Raw genomic sequence first — 12,526 nt, 5'->3', positions numbered from 1 at the left:
AGAGGAATGGATACAGAAAATGTGGTACATTTACACAATGGAGTGCTACTCAGCTATTAAAAACAATGAATTTATGAAATTCTTGGGCAAATGGATGGATCTTTTAGTAAGATTCTTTCATTTGCCTTTTGCCATCTGGTAAACTCTGGCATCCGTTGTAATAGCTGTCTCTGGTGGAGCTTATTCCTCCTGTGATTCCATTAGCCCCAGTCAGCACTCCTGGGAGTCCAGCTCTCTCCTGAGTGTCTGTGGTCAGAGTGCTCTATGCAGGCAAGTGTGCAGAGGTCTGGAGCTCAGCTCTGCTTCTTGGCTGAGGACGTAGCCCAAAACGGACCCTGTCCCAAAGACTAGGTCTCTTCTGCTTCCTGTGTGCTCTCCTTGGGACCCGGGATACAAGATGGTGATCTCACCTGGTCCTGTGGACAGGCCTCCCTGGAGGCCACCTCTCCTCTGGTGTGGAAAGTGCCCAGAAATCTGGTTCTCAGCTCTGCTTCCTGGCTGAAGATGTAGGTCTGAAAGGGTTATAATTATTTTTGTGTATCATAAATTATATTTAAGAAATGAAATGGATAAGGTACTTGTTGTATTAAAGTATCCTGCAATATTGTACTTTCTAGGTAGTTGTACATAAATAGAGAACTTTAGTGAGTGTCAAAAAGAGAGATCAGTAAAAAATGAAGAGAATAAGCTTATATGACATATAAAGTCAAATACTTTTTAAAATTGGGACTAGCACCATATGTTTTTAATGTTAACCAATTTTGCCATGTCTCTAAACTCATTAAGAATTCAATATTGGAATAATTGAATGATAAAACCTTAAGTACATAATGGTATTTTGTAGAAAAACTATAAAATAAATGGCCAATTATAGTCAATGTCAAATTAGACTTATCTACACAGTATAAAGGCACACTAAAATTTGGCCAAATTGACTTTAGGTTAGAAACTTCTCTTCATAGTATTGTGACTTTACAAATACAGTTACAATTAACCTTTAAACAATAATGCAGTTATCAACATTTTGTGATTATTGATTAATTGACATGTGAAGGAATAATTTTTAATATAATATAACCTTCCAGTTCACTAACTAGAAAGTGCTGTCTCTGCTGGTTTTTCTTCATCCATCAATAAACACTGACCTACGGAACATGTGTCTTCTTTTCAATATTTTTATTTTGTCACATAAAACATCACCCTTATCACAAAGTCAATTGTAAAAATATTTGCATCTCAAAATAGACCAAATAATTTAATATTATCTAATGTGCTTATACAGAAAGGCCTGTAACATCTACATATTTCTAACATGATCAATTATGTTGACCATGTAGATGAACTACATTATGCTAATTAATGAATGAAATTTAGTGTGAGAAACAGGTATATACTTGCTGTAAAAGAACAGATTTAAAGTTGTACTTTGGCAAACACTTCAGTAAAGACTTTCCTGTGGTCAATCTGTTACAAGGAAACAAACACTGATATAGTTCCTAGCATCCTTTACATACACCACTCTCCAATGTTGTTGTAGAAAAAGTAAGTTATTAATAGTTAGTTAAAAAACAAAAACAAAAAACCCAAATAAGTAAGAGGTGTTTGGAGAATTTATTTGATTATTTATTTCCAAGAAGATTATTACCTATATAGGGTGACTTCACTTAAGCTCTTTATTTAATTCCATCTCAAAGGCTGTTTCCTCTCCCTGCCCCACCTCAAAAAGTTCCTCCTTCATCACTCATCTCCCCTTTCTTTCTCCTCTGAGAGGTCAGCCCCCATCAATCACCCTGGCACATCAAGTGTCTTCCAGATTAGGGGCATCTTCTCCCACTGAGGCCAGACAAGACAGCCATGGAAACTGAGCTGCAAGGTTGCTATGCATGTGCCCCAGTCCTTGTTCCAGCCCATGTATATTCTTTTGTTGGAGGCTCAATCTCTGAGAGCTTCCAGTACCAGGGATCCAGGTTACTTGGCTCTGTTGGTCTTCCTTTGGAGTTCCCACACCATTTAGGGCCGTAAATACTCCCCCCAATTCTTTAATAAGAGTCTCCAACCTTTGTGCAATGTTTGGCTGTAGGTAACTCCATCTGTTACAGTAAGGGGCTAGGCAGAGCTCAATCTTTGTCCACCTTTGTTCTTCATTGTAGCTTCATTCTGTAGAAGTTTCAGTGTTTTTCACTGGTAATTCTGTGTTCTTGAGACTTGTAATTGTTACTCTTTCTATTGAATAATTTTTATGGTATTCTTCTAGAAACTAAATAACATATTTTTAATTTGAACATAAATAGCTATCCTAAAACATCAACTTTAAAAATAATTTTATATTATTATATAAAATGTTAAATATTATAGAATGTACTTTAAATGCTAGTAGAATTTACATTTTATACTTTTATTTCTCTCTCTCTCTCTCTCTCTCTCTCTCTCTCTCTCTCTCTCTCTCTTTGTGTGTGTGTGTGTGTGTGTGTGTGTGTGTGTATGAATGAGTACATATTCCCACAGAGGCCAGAAGATGGTGTCAGGATGATTGAAACTAAAATTATGAGTAGGTCTGAATTACCTAAGATGAGTTCCAAAAATTGAACTTAGTTTATATCTGAGAGCAGTACATATAATTAATGACAGGCCCATGTCTTTATCTCATAAATATCAAGATGGCCAATATAGGACTTAAATGTAGAACCAAGATTATAGTCAAATATTAAATAGGTTTAGCTAAGCAGGCATGACTGCTGTCTTTTCTTTGTTGTTATCTAATTCAGGTCTCACACTAGTGCTGCAAACATCTTAGTGACTGATTAAGTTATCTTCACTTAATCAAATGAAAATTTACATTTGGAAATGTTGAATATAGTTCCTCTGTTTTTGCTTACGTTAAGATATTTTGAAGGTGCACTCTCCTTTATCATTATTCTTCGTTACCAAATTGATTTGATTCTATGTCAGATTTCATGTACAATTTATGTTTTTATATTCTCAGGACCATCGTCATATTTAGAATCTCATTAGATTGATTCAATTCAGGTAAACAAACACCTAATGTGTATTTACTGTATATCAGAGATAGACAAAGATTCAGAGATATTGAAGTACAATATAAATAATTATTTTGATAAATTTATGTAGTCTTGGGTGAGATAAGAAATGAGTTATCACAATGGTATTTTAAATATAACTAAGAAAAGAGACAAGAAAAATATTGGAAACACTAACTTATCAAAATAGATTTTACCTACAGCTTGACAGTAGTGATAATTTCATTCAGATAATTCATTTTGCAATGTGAGAATGTGTTAAGTACCCCACAGCACATTTTGCAACATTTGTTGTCCTGCTTATTAAGTACCAATTTCCTGCTGCCCGTTGATTCGATAACCAAGATTCAGACAGATGTTCCATCTTGCCCAAAAAAGCATTTCCCAATTTGACACTCACTTATGATAGATGGTATTTGTTTTGTTCTCCACACTTCATAACTGTCTATTATATCCTTTGCTCAGTGAGTTATTTTCCCAATATGATTTACATATGTATACCACTACTCTGAAACCCACTAAAGATGATCCATTAATCAATAAATGGAGATCAAACCTGTAAGAATGACATTTTAAGACTCTTATTTCCACTACAACATGCCTTTTTGCTCCTAACACTAAGTGCATGCTTTGCATCAGTCAGGTCTAAGAAAAATACTAATATGGATTCATTCTAAACTTTGCTTGATACCCTATAGACTATAAGAGTTAATATACTAAGTCAAGGCAAAAGTAAGTTCCTTTATTTTTTTCTTTTTTTGTCTTTATTATGGAAAATTGAGTGGAATTAGTTTCCTAAAATATGATGAATATTGGAGAATTATATATAATATCCATAATTTCTGGTTCTCTATCTGTGGATATGATCTGGCAAGGTCATATTCTTTATCACCCTTGAGATAATCAAATTAAAGTCATTTATTTTTAGTATCCTTTCTCAACCTTTGGATTGTTATAACTCTAATGGTCTTCATTTCCTATCATATCCATATCATGAACCTTATCCATTGGCCCATGAAGCTCTTCAGTCATATCTTGCTAAGCTTTACTGTGGCTCATTGCCAATCTAAGAGACAAGATACTATCTTATTAAGAACAAATACTTTAATAATTATTTAAAGTTGTAAAGGGGTACCCTGTTAAAATATGTTTGAAATTATTAACCTATTTTAAGTATCTGTCATGTTTCAAGTTTGTCCTCGGCATGACATTCATAATTGCTTATCCTTCCCAGTGTTTCAGGTCTATTATCTACAGTACTAAATTATAGATAGTTGCCTCAAAATTTAGTATATAGGCAGACGCTCAATTTTCTACTGATCATTAATATACCTGATACAAACTTAATCACTGGACTGAAGCGTTAAACATGGCATTCAGCCACATTGTACATCACATCCATCATGTATCTAATGTTTTTACTATGTCTATGACAAACATCATTTAACATGAGGTTTACATGTTTTATTATAGACAGACAATTCTGAGTGATGTCAGCCACATTGTGCTCAGTGCTATTTATGGTAAAAGCAAGAATCATACGACATCCTGTGTTTCATTACAATTAAATGTCATGCCCACACAATACTCAAAATTTAAAACTGAGGCATAACTTTACAACTTAATTTTTTATTGAAATTTTAAAAATTGCTATATAAGCTTATTATATGTATTTTTGACAGTTCCAATAGAAGTAAAAATTGAGCTATTTCCTGTAAAAATACTTAGTTTGTGATCAAAACAACATTGCACTTATCACATTGAAAACTTGTGTCTGAAAATATGCAAAAATCATTTCAGTTATAAAATTTTGAGAGAAAAATCACTGTCTTCATTGTGAACCACCTACTTACAATTTTAGTTCATTTGCAAACATTGTTATTATCTGATATATATTTTAACATTCTGCATAAAACCTTTGCTCCTGTTTCTCAAATCATTTTGTCTATAATTTTACCTTTGCCAGTTTTTAAAATTTTTGTTGGAGTATAATTACCTTGTTTATGCTTTATTATCTCCAAATGGCAAACAAATTTCATTTTGGAAGAATTTTTAACTGAATACTTATACTCATTTTGAGAAAAATATATGTTAACCACACAACTTACAAATTTTTTGTTAAGGTGGTTCTAATATTTAATCAAAACTGTGTGTAGTAGAAGGCAAACAATTTATATAATCTGAAGAGAAATCAATAGAATACATGATTTTTGTGTGTCTTCTTTTTGGCTTTGGTTTTGTTTGGTGGTTTATGTCTTATTAGGGTTGGTTATTAGTTTTATTTTCATTTGATTTTTTTTTTTTTTTTTTTTTTTTTTTTTTTTGGAGATAGAGCAGAAGAATATGACGTTGGGAGAGTAGGAAGGTAGGAAGAATTTCAAAGGAAGAGAGCAGAGGAAAGAATATAAGAATATGATCAAAACAGATGACATTAAAGTTTTTTTTTAAATTTATTCATTATTATATCTAAATACACTGTAGCTGTCTTTAGATGCACCAGAAGAGGACATCAGATCTCATTATGCATGGTTGTGAACCACCATGTGATTGCTGGGATTTGAACACAGGACCTTTGGAAGAGCAGTCGGTGCTCTTAATCACTGAGCCATCTCTCCAGCCCTTAAATAATTTTAATAACTGAGAACAGAATCTCATTCTATTTTATTGTACTTTATATTAAAAAAATGGACAGCCAGAAACAGGGCATAAGAATAGCTTGGTGTGAGCTGTTACTACTTACAGTAATGAGTTTGTATTTTTACTACTGTTATTTACACATTTATTCAGTCAATGAAACCTAAACCAATTCCTTTAAAAAAGAAACAGAAGTTTACCACAGGACACATGAACTAAGGAACAGCCTGGGATAGGATCCTTAGTTTCTGCCTATGTGCCCTATGCCTAGGACTGACCCTGTACCATAGCACCCAAATACATCCAGTAGAGAGCTGACCCCTGGAGTGCCAACACACCAGTAAACACAGGTAAGACCACCACATCTACTCAAATTCCTGGCCCAAAAGGAATGGCCCAGAACTATCAGGACACATGAACCAAGGAAAGATCAGGAACAGGATCCTTCTGGTTTCTGTCTGCACCAGTGAGCTGACCCTGTGTCACAGTTCTCTATACCCAAATTCCTCCAGGAAAGAACTGGTCTTCTGTCAGTACTGACACACAGGCTTGCAGGAGTGACAAGCCACAGTCAGAGACTGCAAGACCAGAGATACCAAGATGGAAAAAAGGAGAAAGTAAGAACAAAAGCAATGGAAACCAAGGCTAGTTGGTATCATCAGAACTCAGTTCTCCCACCACAGCAAGTACTGGATACCCCAACACATAAGAAAAGCAAGACTGATCTAAAATCACATCTCATGATGATGATAGAGGACTTTAAGAAGGACATAAATAACTCCCTTAAAGAAATACTGGAAAACACAGGTAAACCGCTAGAAGTCCTAAAGGAGGAAACACAAAAAATCCCTTAAAGATTTATAGGAAAATACAACCAAAAGTGAAGGAATTGAACAAAACCAGGATCTAAAGATGGAAATAGAAACAGTAAAGAAATCACAAAGGGAGGCAACCCTGGAGAAGGAAAACCTAGAAAAGATATCAGGAGTCATAGATGCTAGCATCACCAAGAGAATACAAGAGATAGAAGACAGAATCTCAGGCACAAAAGATCCCATAGAAAACATTGACACAACCAGCAAAGAAAATGCAAAATACAAAGGCTGCAACCCAAAACATCAAGGAAATCCAGGACACAATGAGAAGAACAAATCTAAGGATCATAGGTTTAGAAGAGAGTGAAGTTATCTAAATTAAAGGGTCAGTAAATATCTTCAAGAAAATTGACTAAAACTTCCCTAACCTAAAGAAAGAGTTACCGATAAACATATACAAAGCCTACAGAACTCCAAATAGATTGGACCAGAAAAAAATTCCTCCAGTCAAATAATAGTCAAAACACCAAATGCACAAAACAAAGAAAGAATATTAAAAGCAATAAGGGAAAAAATGTCAAGTAAAATACAAAGGCAGACCTATCAAAATTACAGCAGACTATAGAAGAGAGGCTATAAAAGTCAGAAGGTCCTGGGCAAATGTCATACAGACCCTAAGGGAACACAAATGCCAGGCCAGGCTACTATACCCAGCAAAACTCTCTATTACCATAGATGGAGAAACCAACATATTCTATGACAAAACCAAATGTACATGAAATCTTTCCACAAATCCAGCCCTTCAAAGGAAAATAAAAGGAAAACTCCAACACAAGAAGGGAAACTACACCCTAGAAAAGAGAGAAATTAATCCTCTTTAAAACAAAACAAAAACCCAAGAGAAGATATCTACACAAACAGAAATAACATCCAAAATAGTAGGAAGAAACAATCACTATTTTGTAATACATTTTAATATCAATGGGCTCAATTCCCCAATAGAAAGACATAGACTAACAGACTGGGTATGTAAACAGGACAAAGCATTTTGCTATGTACTGGAAACACACTTCAGTATCAAAGACAGACACTAACTCAGAGTAAGGGGCTAGAAAACAATTTTCCATGCAAATGGTCAGAAGAAACAAGCTGAAGTAGACATTCTAATATTGAATAAAATCAACTTTCAACCAAAAGTTATTAAAAAGTATAAGGAAGGATACTTCATAATCATCAAAGAAAAACCAACAAAGAAGAACTCTAAATTTTGAACATCATTGCTTCAAATGCAAGGGCACTTGCATTCATAAAAGAAACTTTACTAAAGCTCAAAGAACACATTGCACTTCATACAGTAATAGTGAGAGACTTCAGTACCCCACTCTAATTAATGGACAGATCATGAAAACACAAAATAAGCAGAAACATAGTGATACTAACAAAAGTTATGTATCAAATGAATTTAAGATATATCTATAGGATATTTCATCTTGAAACTAAAGAATATACCTTCTTCTCAGCACCTCATGGTACCTTCTCCAAAACTGATCATATAATTGGTCACAAAGCAGGCCTCAAAAGAAACAAGCAGATTAAATTAATCCCACAATCCTATGAGATCACCACGGACTAAAGCTGGTTTTCAATAGCAACAAAAACAAGAGAAAGCACACATATACATGGAAGTTGAACAATGCCCTACTCAATGACAACTTGGTACAGGAAGAAATAATGAAAGAAATTAAAGACTTTTTAGAGTTTAATAAAAAAGAAGGCACAACATACCCAAACTTATGGGACACAATCAAAGCAGTGCTAAGAGGAAAGCTCATAGCTATGAGACCCTTCATAAAGGAACTGGGGTGAACTTACACTAGCTGCTTAACAGTACACCTGTAAGCTCTTGAACAAAAAGAAGCAAATACACTCAAGAGGAGTAGAAGGTAGCAAATAATCAAACTCAGGCTGACCAAGTAGAAACAAAAAGAACTATTCAAAGAATCAACCAAAACCAGCAACTGGCTCTTTGAGAAAATTAACAAGATAGGAAAACCCCTAGCCTAACAAACCAGAGGGCATAGAGACAGTATCCAAATCAACAAAATAAGAAATGAAAACGGAGACATAACAGAAACAGAGGAAATCCAAAAAAGTCATCAGATGCTACTACAAAAGCCTATACCCAACAAAACAGGAAAGTCTGAATGAAATGCACAATTTTCTAGACAGATAACAGTTACCAAAGTTAAATCAGGATCAGATAAACAAACTAAACAGTCCTATAATCCCTTAAAAATTAAATGAAAAAATAGAATTACTCATTAAAGGTCTCCCCCCACCCCAAAAAAAGCCCAAGATTATATGGGTGTAGTGCATTATTCTATCAAACCTAAAATGAATACCTAATACCAATATTCTTCAGAATATTCCACAAAAAGCTGGGCGTGGTGGTGTACGCCTTTAATCCTAGCACTTGAGTGGCAGAGGCAGGCGGATTTCTGAGTTCGAGGCCAGCCTGGTCTACAGAGTGAGTTCCAGGACAGCCAGAGCTATACAGAGAAAAAAAAATTCCACAAAATAGAAACAGAAGGAACACTACTCAGCTCTATGAAGTCAAAATTACTCTGATATCAAAACTCCACAAAGACCCAACAAAGAAAAAGAACTTCAGACCAGATTCCCTTATGAATATAAATCTAAAAATATCAATAAGAAATAAGATTCTTTCAAAACCAAATCCAAGAACACATCAAAATGATCATTCACCATGATCAAGTAGGTTTCATCCCAGTGATGCAGGCATCACTGTATATTGAAATACATCAATGTAATCAATGTAATGTAATGTAATCAATGTAATACATAAACAAACTCAAAGGAAAAAAACACATGATAATTTCATTAGATGCTGAAAAAGCATTTGACAAATCCAACACCCCTTCATGTTAAAAGTTTTGGAAAGATAAGGAATTCAAGTTCCATACATAAGCATAGTGAAAGCCATATACTGGAAACCAGTAGCCAACATCAAACTAAATGGGGAAAATCTTAAATCAATCCAGCTAATATCAGGTACTAGACAAGGCTGCCCACTCTCTTGCTATCTATTCAATATACTACTTGAAATTCTAGCTAGAGAAATTAGACAACAAATGGAGGTCAAAGGGATACAAATTGGAAAGAAAGAAGTCAAAATATCACTAATTGCAGATGATATGATAGCATACTTAAATGACCCCAAAAAATTCTACCAGAGAACTCCTATAGGTGATAAACAACTTCAGCAAAGTGGCTGGATATAAAATTAACTCAAACAAGTCAGTAGCCGTGGTATAGTCAAGTGATAAGTAGACTAAGAAAGAAATTAGGGAAATGACACCCTTCACAATAGTCACAAACAATATACAATATCTTGGTGTGACTCTAACCAAACAAGTGAAAGATCTGTATGATGAGACCTTTAAGTCTCTGAAGAAAGAAATCAAAGAACTTAGAAGATGGAAAGGTCTCCCATGCTCCTGGATTGGGAGGATTAATATAGCAAAAATAGCCATCTTGCCAAGAGCAATCTACTGATTTAATGCAGTCTCCATGAAAATTCCAACTCAATTCTTCATAGTATTTGAAAGAGAAATTCACAAATTCATTTTGAATAACAAAAATAAAATCAAATTAAAAACCTAGGTTAGGAAAAACTATTCTCAACAATAAAAGAACTTCTGTAGAAATCAACACCTCTGACCTCAAGCTGTATTACATAACAACTAATAAAACTGTATGGTATTGGTACAGAGACAGGCAGGTAGATCAATGGAATAGAATTGAAGACCCAGAAATGAACCCACATACCTATAGTCAGTTTATCTTTGACAAAGGAGCTAAAGCCATCCAGTGGGAAAAAGACAACATTTTCAACAAATTGTGAAGATTCAACTGGTGGTCAAAAAGTAGAAGAATGTAAATCAATCTATCTTATCTCCTTGTACAAAGCTCAAGTCCACGTGGAACTAAGAACACCACATAAAACCAGACACATTGAATCCATTCAAGAGAAAGTGGTAAAAAGTCTCTAACTCATGTGCACAGAAGGAAAGTTCCTGAACATAACAGCAATGGCTTATGCTCTAAGATCAAGAATTGACAAATAGAACCTTATAAAATTGCAAAGCTTCTATAAGACAAAGGATACTGTCAATAGGATAAAACGGCAACCAACTGATTGGGAAAAGACCTTTGCCAATCCCATACCTGATGGGGGGCTAATATCCTATATTTACCAAGAAATCAAGAAGTTAGATGCCAGAGAACCAAAAAGCCCTATTACAAAATGGGGAACAGAACCAAACGGAGAATTCTCAACTAAGGAAATTTGAATGGCCCAGATGCACCTAAAGAAATGTTCAACATCCTTAGTCATCATGGAAATACAAATCAAAACAACCCTGAGACTCAATCTTACACCAATCAGAATGGCTAAGTTCAAAAACTCAGGTGACATCAGATGCTGGCGAGGATGTAGAAAAAGAGGAGCACTCCTCAATTGTTAGTGGAATTGCAAGCAGGTACAACCAACCACTCTAGAAATTATTCTGGTAGTTCCTCAGAAAATTGCACATACTGCTACCTGAGGACCAGCTATACCACTCTTTGGCAGATACCCAGAAGATGCTCCAACATGTAATAAGGACACATGGTCCATTATGTTCATAGCAGCTACATTTATAATAGCCAGAAGTTGGAAACAACCCAAATGTCTCTCTACAGAGGAATGGATACAGAAAATGTGGTACATTTACACAATGGAATATTACTCAACTATTAAAAACAATGACTTCATGAAATTTGCAGACAAATGGATGAAACTTGAAAATATCCTGAGGTAACTCAGTCACAAAAGACCACACATTGTATTTAATCACTGATAAATATTAGCCAGTTCAAATATTGTTACCGAACCCTGACTCTATTGTGGATGTAGAGAAGTACTTGCTGACAGGAGCCTGATTTGGCTGTCTTCTAGGAGGCTCTGCCAGATCCTGATAAATATAGAGGATGCTTGTAGTCAACCATTGGACTGAGTGCAGTGGCCCCTATGGAGGAGTTGGAGAAGGTACTAAAGGAGCTGATGAAGGTGATGGCCTCCCCATGGAGGGAGCCACAGTGTCAAGTGGACAGAACCCCCTGAGCTCCTGAGGACTGAAACACCAATCAAAGAGTATACATGAAGGGACCCATGGCTCTGGCTGCATATAAGGCAGAGGATGGCCTGTTGGCATCAGTGGGAGGAGCAGCACTTAGACCTGAAGATCTTTTCTGCTCCAGTTTAGGGGAATGCAAGAGTAGGAAGATGGGAGTGTGTGGAAACCCTCATAGAGGCAGGAGAGGGAGGATGGCATAGGGGGTTTCTGGAGGGGAGACCTGGAAAGAGGAAAATATTTGAAATGTAAATAAAGAAAATATCTAATCTAAAAAAAAAATGAGAAAAGAAAACCGACAAGTTTCATGCTGGTCTGTGTACAGGACTCTATGAGAGTTCACACAAAGCAGGGAAGGCTCTAGCAGGGAGAGGGAAGTGCATCTTCTACCTGCTGCTCCTGCTTTAGCTGCTAGCAAGCAAGGATCAGGGAGCTCCTAGTGGGAAAGCTTTGGGAGTGCACTCTCTTCCTCTCGAAATGGTACAGCTCTTGTATTACAGATGCTCTCGGGAGTTTTTTGTGTTTTTTTTTGTTTGTTTGTTTTGTTTTTTTTCATGGTAAAGTGGACTTTAATAAAGCATTACAAAAGTTCTTTTAAAATTAGAATAGCAAATTGGTATACAGTAAATGCCCAATAACTGCTAGTCATTAATAATCATAAATTATTGTTCCTGTCAGTTCTATATTTATAACAAAAGCACACAGAATGTAGAGGAGGTCCTCTGATTTACATACATGGATCCATCAACATTCATACATTTACTTCCATCCAACCATCATAGAAACCAACAGTCTAGTTAAACATCACTTCAGTGCTCAAACCATACTAGCACGACTTGATGGT

The sequence above is a fragment of the Mus pahari genome, chromosome 4 (genome assembly GCF_900095145.1).
Source record: "Mus pahari chromosome 4, PAHARI_EIJ_v1.1, whole genome shotgun sequence".
Lineage (NCBI taxonomy): Eukaryota > Metazoa > Chordata > Mammalia > Rodentia > Muridae > Mus > Mus pahari.
Note: the sequence above shows the minus strand (reverse complement) of the source record.